At 47.0% G+C, this 8,495-nt stretch overlaps 1 non-coding gene across 1 annotated transcript; it reads left to right on the forward strand.

The window, feature by feature from the left end:
- The first annotated feature begins 8,380 nt into the window (after nt 1-8,380).
- On the forward strand, nt 8,381-8,454 carry trnan-guu (transfer RNA asparagine (anticodon GUU)). The gene has a single exon. It is a non-coding gene; the product is annotated as a tRNA-Asn (tRNA).
- Nucleotides 8,455-8,495: the final 41 nt, after the last annotated feature.

An 8,495-nucleotide genomic window follows, 5' to 3' on the forward strand; every position in this document is an offset into this window, starting at 1 on the left:
GAGCGAGAAATGTTGAGGCTGAGAAGTTACACCGGTCGCCTGAGGGAGGCGTTCGAGGAAACTCTGGCAGTGGCGATCGGAGAGATTCAGCGACGGTCAATTAGTCTCAACGAGTTGATCAAAAGTGTTTTTTTTGCGATATGGTGAGTATTTATACCTTCATGACAGTGCTGTATGATGTATGTTAATGTATACAAATAACTTTTCGTCGTGTATCATGTTGTGCTTGCGTGAATTCAGCTATTCAGCTTGCGTTAACGGTGCACCGTTACCTGACAGGAAAATCACCTGTTTTTGCTATTTGCGACGTTAATGTTTTTCAACAGTGCCATATAGCATAACCTAATATGTTTTGTGTATTATACCTGTCGAGTTATACTGTTTTCCCGATGTTTTTAGCTAACTTTGTGTTGGATAACACTCAGAGAATTTCAATCGTTCTCATCAGCAGGCTTATGCTAGCAATGTTCTCTGTTGATGTTTATGGTAGGCTGACGGTATTCACACGGTCGTTACAACGATATTACTGCATGACTTAGTGTTGATTTCGCAGTAATTTCGTCAGTTTTCCTCCATCGATTTATTATGCCATGGGAAAGGTTTAATTTCACTGGGATTCGCTGCTGCTGCTGCTGCTATGAGCCCCCCTCCCCCCGTATGAGTACCTGACAGGATAATCGCCTGTTTTTGCTATTTGCGACGTTAATGTTTATCAACAGTGCCATATGGCATAACCTAATATGCTTTATGTATTAAACCTGTCGAGTTATGCTGTTTTCCCGATGTTTTTAGCTAACTTTGTGTTGGATAACACTCAGAGAATTTCAATCGTTCTCATCAGCAGGCTTATGCTAGCAATGTTCTCTGTTGATGTTTATGGTAGGCTGACGGTATTCACACGGTCGTTACAACGATATTACTGCACGACTTAGTGTTGATTTCGCAGTAATTTCGTCAGTTTTCCTCCATCGATTTATTAAGCCATTGGAAAGGTTTAATTTCACTGGGATTTTTTACATTTATTTTGCGATAGACAGCTGGTCTGTTTACAGTACTACAGGACATAGGCTATAAATAGTCCGTAAGGTAATTGATGACAACCATAACAAACCATTAGGATGCAGAAAACTATTGCATATTGTTGTCATATGTACACACTGTTCACGTTAAGAATAGGCTACTCATTTGTAATCTTAAAAACAGATTATAGTATTATTAAAATAAGTGGTTTGTGTCACCAATGCTTAAGGTGATGGGATTATGTCTGCCATTTATTTTGTATCAGCAATTATGGTGTTATGTATTAAAAAAATAATCATGAATGAATTTATCATCAAAGGCTTCTAAATCAAAGACGCACAAGGCGATGTCCGACACAGAATGGATGTCACGCCTGAGGAAGTTTGCCAGTACTGGAACCTGGCCTTCAAATGAAGGAAACAGGCCAGCTCCTAGGCAGAAGAAGTGGCACGAACTATATCAGAGGGTATGATACTTGGCACAATATATTTTAGTAATTTTTATTTACTCTCATAATACATTTATGCTCACCGTATCACAAGTATATGGCAATATTACTAGGAGGTAATAAACATGTAATGGCAAGTAATGCAATCCTCTGTAATTACTTCATGCTCAACTAGAAACATACAACTGTTACTTGTAGATTGAAAAATGTCCAATGACGCGACCTGGACAGAGGTCCCTGTTCCCTGGCCAAGTCACGTGTGTCTGTGGATTCCACACTCAGAAGGTAACACTGGTCAATTGAAAATGTGTGTGCATGTGCCACACTCTAAACAGTACACAAACTAAAACTAGTGGTGTATTAATTTTGTTAACAGGCAGACAGAGCAAATGTTGGGCAGGGGCCTGCTGGACAACAAGCTGCTGCAGGACAACCGGCTGCTGCTGCAGGGAGTCCACAGGCTGCTGCTGCAGGACAACAGGCTGCTGCTGCTGCTGGACGTCAGCAGGCTGCTGCAGGACAACAGGCTGCTGCTGCAGGGAGTCCACAGGCTGCTGCTGCAGGACAACAGGCTGCTGCTGCAGGGAGTCCACAGGCTGCTGCTGCAGGACGTCAGCAGGCTGCTGCTGCAGGGAGTCCACAGGCTGCTGCTGCAGGACGTCAGCAGGCTGCTGCTGCAGGGAGCCACACTCCAGTCCAAGGCCCCAGTCCTCAGAGGCCGTCATTGCATTTGTCAATGGTAATTATTATTCAAACTCATAATAGTTATAGACACTCATAAAAGGCCATCAATATTTTAGATTTCATTCACTGAATGAAATATGACATATTTGACAATATGTTTCTTTCATGATACGGCCTTTGTCTATTATTTTTCAGTTTACCAAGCCAAGATTCGGTGGCGCCCATGTCTCTGCGGCAAGACCGAATTTAAGTGTGGCCAGAAGGGTGACCCAGGTAAGAAGAGATCAAATTGAAACTGTTTAAAGGGGGGTTCTTAATACAAGTTACTCAGACACTGCTTTACAGTTACCAGTCACGGACACCCAGGAGAGTGCCAGTTCTCCAGCCAGTTCAACCATCTCAGTGAGTTACCTTTTCAAATACAGCTCGAGCATTTTTAGTTCTTTAAGCAGTTTCATAATATGTATGGCATCCATAGTGTTTTTTCTAACAAATTTTCTTTGACATACCTTTACAGACCCCAGACCCTCAGACAGAGGCTCAAGCTACAGTGCCAGATGTAGCAGTATGTGCCTCTGTGTCAGTAAGTAATTTAACATTTATTTTCATATGTAGAGCTTCAGTCAGCAGTGTCTTTCAGCAGTGTAAAGTGGGGTATACATTGTTTTGTTATTTCAAAGAACACAGAGTCCAGGACAGCACCACAACACCTTGGGCCTGCATCAGCACCTCTGCTGCCCCGTTTGTGGTCAGAGGGATTGCCACCTGAATACCACAGGTGGATTTCCAAGGTGCTGTTCAGGTTGGGGTCCAAGGGGAAGCTGGAGCTCCAGGACAACCTGAAGCTCTGGTATCATCCGCCGCAGCCAAGCCAGCTGTACCACCAGGCCCCTGCTCCGGACCGCTTTTTTGCCCACCCACTGCTTGTTTGGATGCCATACAAGCTATGGAAGGTGAGGGTGGTCTGTCCCAACCCCGCTTGTGGGCAGCATCAGCTGACTGGGGCAGGGCTGCACAAGAGGTCACGACGGGTCTTGGACGTGGACAGGACCTACAACATGGTGACGGAGACTCTGACCTGCACCAAATGTAAAGCCTCCCATGTCTCGTGGAGCCAGACTGTCCTAATGCAGCTGGACTTGGCTCACAGGTCAGAATTTAGAGTCATCCTGACTCAAAAGTGAGTGGCATCTCTTTTCTCTCTTACCTTGCCATATAGAATCAGAATAATAATTTCATACGTTCTTACTAATATATTTGTCTTTGAAAAAGGTTTGCCTGTGATATTCGGGTGATCCGGCTGCTGCGGGAGAGAGGCCTGGGCAACAGCCCTACGCGGCTGTTAAAACAGCTGAAAGAGAACCACACAGAGGAGTGGCTGAACCGTGTGGCTCGGTACACAACCGAGTGCGTGGCCTTCCTCCAGCGCCCCGGACTGTTGCCCATGGACTTCCCTGAGCCACCTGAACCTTCAGTGGTGCCAAGCTGCAAGTGGCTCCTGTCTGTGTACAGCCAGGACATATTGACAAGGCTGGATGACATCAAGGCCCACCTTACCTCCACATATGGCAGAATAATAAAAATGGACTCCACAAAAAAGGTTGAGCAAACTTATTTTCTTATTTTATTTTTTAATCATTTTCATATGAAATACTGCCTAAATTGTATGTCATTGTTCAGTCATATTGAGTGTTTTGTGTTTGTGTTCTATGTGCTTCAGATAACAAAGAAGCTTGCTGGGACGGCAAAGGGCACAGCTCTCTGGCTCACGTCCGTGGGTAACGAACACGGGCTGATTTTGATTAGTGTCCTGACCGCTCAGGAGGGAGCCGGTCTTGACAAAATGGCTGATGACCTGGTGAGGAGGTATGCCCAGGCCGGTGTGGATCCCCCTGTTGCCCTGTATGTGGACTGTGGATGCTGTGCTGAGGCAGCAGATACAACAAAGCTGCAGGCCAGATTTAGCGGGTGGCCAGACCTTGTGGTAAGGCTGGACATCTGGCATTTCATGCGGCGGCTCGCCCTGGGATGCACCACAGATGCCCATCAGCTGTACCCACGATTCATGTCACGCCTCTCAGCGTGCATGTTTGAATGGGATGCAGCTGATGTAGAGCTCCTGAGGCATGCAAAAACGCAGCAGCTTCAGGCCCAGGGCCTGTCCACGGTGGACGTTGACAGGCACCTGAACAGGGAGGAGTTGGCACTTCACTGCCGACGGAGGACACGGGGAGAGGACACCACGGTCAAGCTATTGGAGGAATTGTTCTCCTCCCTCATGGGGGACCGTGGCAACGACTCCCTTGGAGTTCCCCTGTTTGACCAGGAGAGGATGGAGCACATCTGGCGGGTTCAGAAGAAGCACGTGAAGTGCATCCAAGACCCACCGGGTGTCGCTCTGTACACCAGAACTGGGGAGCTGACCAAGGGAGGTGTGCAGCTACCGGTGTTCAGGTGTGCGAGAGGCTCCACTTCATTGGAGTCTTTTCATCTCCACCTGAACCGCTTCATACCAGGTTTGTGTCTGTTAGCCATGTTGGTTCAAGTATTGTGTATGCAAAACAATGATTCAGTTTGACATTTTTATTTTACATTTCAATGTACTTCCAGGGACCAGTGCCAACAGCCTGAATTTTCAGGTTTACCTATTAGAAGGGCTGCATAGGTGGAACCAGGACCGACGTGTTGCTGCCCTGGCTACTGAGCCATCTGCTTTTCGCTGCTACTCTGGTGAGCTGTTGCACTCTGTCAACTGCAACTACCAGCAGCTTTTTGGCAGAAAAGTGGCGCCAGAGTTCTGTCCACCCTCACGTTACACAGGTGAGAAATACATCAGTATTACTATGCCAGTATTACTATGCTATGAGGCTGCATCTTTGATTAGCCATGTGCTATACTGTGTTGCGCAATGAAAGAGTATTTTGCATTGATTAATTATTACATTTTCAGTTATGTGTATGTATTTCATGATCCTTACAGCCATACTAGGTGATTTATAGTTCTTTTAGAACAGCTGATGAGCTTTTGGGCATTCCACTAAGCATTGTGCCTCATTTATTTTTCCTTGTCTCAGGTGAGCTCATAGGGGTGCAGTACTTGTTCAGGCAGACGGGTCAGGCGCTGCAGGACATGAATCCCGACTCAGAGGAGACGGCCCAGTTGGTGGAGGAGCATGATGTGGTGGACGATGAGGTAGATGAGGGTTTTTCTGACCTCAGTGATGACCCCACAGTACTGGATGTTTCACAGCCTTCAGATCCTGCTGCTGATACTCACCAGCTGGCCCATGGCACCTCCTCCATGTTGGCTACACGCACCTCCTTCACACTGACCCGTGGCACTTCCTCCTCCACACTGGCTCCTGGCACCACCTCCACACTGACCCGTGGCACTTCCTCCTCCACACTGGCTCCTGGCACCACCTCCACACTGACCCGTGGCACTTCCTCCTCCACACTGGCTCCTGGCACCACCTCCACACTGACCCGTGGCACTTCCTCCTCCACACTGGCTCGTGGCACCACCTCCACACTGACCCGTGGCACTTCCTCCTCCACACTGGCTCGTGGCACCACCTCCACACTGACCCGTGGCACTTCCTCCTCCACACTGGCTCCTGGCACCACCTCCACACTGGCTCCTGGCACCATCTCCACACTGGCTCCTGGCACCATCTCCACACTGGCTCCTGGCACCACCTCCACACTGGCCACCGTGACCACCTCCGCTCTGGCCACTGGCACCACCTCCACACCGCCTCTTGAGGCTGAGGCTGGAGCTGAGGCTTCAGCTGAAGATGAAACTATGGTAAGTACAAGTTACTTCACAGATTTTATTGAAATTAAGGCATCAGTTGTCATTGGTCTCATTAAAGGTTTTAAATTGCAATTTTCTATTTTCTGCTTAATTTTCATAGGCTGTTGATGACCAGAATGTGCCTGGATACCAGCACATAGACAGACTGGCACAGTACTTAGTCGAGCTGCGGGATCAGACCTCTCTCTGTCTCAGCAACCTGCAGGTAAGTCAGTTAATAGAGCTCTGGGAGAGCTTGGATGAAATGGACAAGCAGCGGGTGGTTTATGCAGCGCGGCACCAGGAGAGACTTTTGACTGGACGCTTCAGGACTCCAAAGAAGCCCTCCAAAACTCCAGGGGTGGAGAGCACCACCCGCTGTGTGCTAGGTGCGAGCAGTGCACCTGCTCAGTGGCCTGATTGCTGCAGGTTGGTTGAGAACATTTTTGTGAGACTCTGTGCTCTGCACCCAAGCCCAAGAAGGAAAGGCAATGGGGCAATTTCGAGGTGGTCTCTTATTTTGAGGGACTACCACAAAATCAGGGAGCTTGTTATCGGCAATGCTAGGGTTATGCAGGGAACTGAGATGCAACTTGTTGAGGTAAATCAGAACACCCTGATCCAGTGGCACAACAAAAGGCAGAAGAAGCAGGAGCTCTCTGTGTTGCTGCAAGGCACTGCCTTACCTGCAGAGATCCCAGTGTCAGAGGAGCCTCTTCAGGAGGCAAGATCACTCCCTGCTGAACCTGTCCCAGCACAGCAGGTGCACCAATACCGCCTGCCAGTTAGCACAGCGGGTCAGGCAAGGCAAAGGCAGACACCACGCGCCATCGTGCCTAAAGGTGCTGCCAAAAGGCAGTTGTTTGTTGCAGCCCCAGCAGCCTCAGCAGCCCCAGCAGCCTCAGCAGCCCCAGCAGCCCCAGCAGCCTCAGCAGCCCCAGCACCTGTTGTCCAGGTGGTAACACAGACAGGACAACCTGTTGTTCTATATCAGTATGTCCTGCCAGAGACAGCTGGTGCCACCCCAAAGAGGCCCTACAGGAGGACTGTGCAGGCAAACACCTGCAAAAAATGTGGACAGTTCCGCACAGCTGAGACTGGCCATAGTCAGTACCGGGGGAGGGTGTACTGCCCAAATTTTGAAGCCCTCACAAAACAGCAGTGGTTGGAGGAGATGAGGAAGCAGTTCCCCAAATGAGGAAATTGTAAATAATTGTATATAGTTTAAACATATTTTAATAACTTAATAATTAAAGTTGATAACTGTTGTGTGTTCAGTTTGCATTTTAATCTGTTTTTATTAAATATTTTAAAACGTTTACCTACTTCCTCACCTTTTACTTTATTGCCAATACAAAACACCCCATCTTGTGTATTATTTGGTGCTTTTATTGACTTATCACATTCAAACAACAATTTTGATAGTGTAGTGGTAATGGTGCCACCAGATAACATTTACAATGGTTATTTATAAAATTAATTTCACCCAACAGAAAAGAAATGACACCTGAAAAGGCTACACATTAGATGGCACACACACAGAGAAAAATTATGTCTATTTTTAATTTTGGAGTTGATGCAAGCATAGAAGGTGGTTTAATATGGAGATGTTGCAGAATGGAGGCTGGTTATGGGAAGATCCAGTTGATTATATCCATTGCATTGGGCATTCCAGTCCTTCAGGTAGGTGGAAGAGGAAACAAGAATAATAACACATTAATAGCAAAGATCATGAAATACTGACTTCACTTTTACCCTCTTTGTTAATAGTAATAATAGTCAAATATTCAAATATGTTAGTGTCTATACTCATATAAACAATCATAGATCATTATACTGATGAAATATAGAACAATAACATAATTATTAAAAAAAAAAAGAGCTGCATAACAGCGCAAAATCTGCCAGTACCCCCATTAAATAACCTGAGTAAAGCAAAACCGAAGCAATGGTGATGCGTCACAGTGACGTCACAGCCAATTATGCATTCTGTGCAACTTGATGATGTGCCTATGTGCCTTGAACGCACCCTTTACCAGACTCCCGGGTTCGAATCCCGCCGCAGCCTTTGGAAATAACCAAAAGTTTTAAACTACTTTTTCTGCGATTAATAATACTTGAACTAGAATGATATGGTCACAAATGTTCGTGTTTGCCCTTTATTTTTCTCCTTTTTCCTTTCCTTTCCCTTCCCCCTTCCTTTTTCTTCTCCCCCCTTCTTCCCCCTTCTTCCCCATCTCACCTGGCCGAATGTTCCCCAGCTTGAACGCAGCGCCTTAGACCGCTCGGCCATCCTGACTCCTCGCGGCAGTCTCTCTGACACAAGAACGGGAATATGATTGACTATGCATTGTTGAAGAATGAATGAGTCTTGAGAGAAAGACTGAAGACACGTCCGAGTTGATGTTGCCCCTAAAGGAAGAGGCCACGGCAGTCTCTGTGGCGCAATCGGTTAGCGCGTTCGGCTGTTAACCGAAAGGTTGGTGGTTCGAGCCCACCCAGGGACGTCCTCCTTTTGAGCAATATAGTCACACTCCTGGCACCTTCC

This window comes from Alosa pseudoharengus, unplaced genomic scaffold (genome assembly GCF_046254945.1).
Source record: "Alosa pseudoharengus isolate Yale_2024_CS ecotype anadromous, Long Island Sound unplaced genomic scaffold, YU_APseudo_1.1 YU_APseudo_1.1_scf_17, whole genome shotgun sequence".
NCBI classification, from domain to species: domain Eukaryota; kingdom Metazoa; phylum Chordata; class Actinopteri; order Clupeiformes; family Clupeidae; genus Alosa; species Alosa pseudoharengus.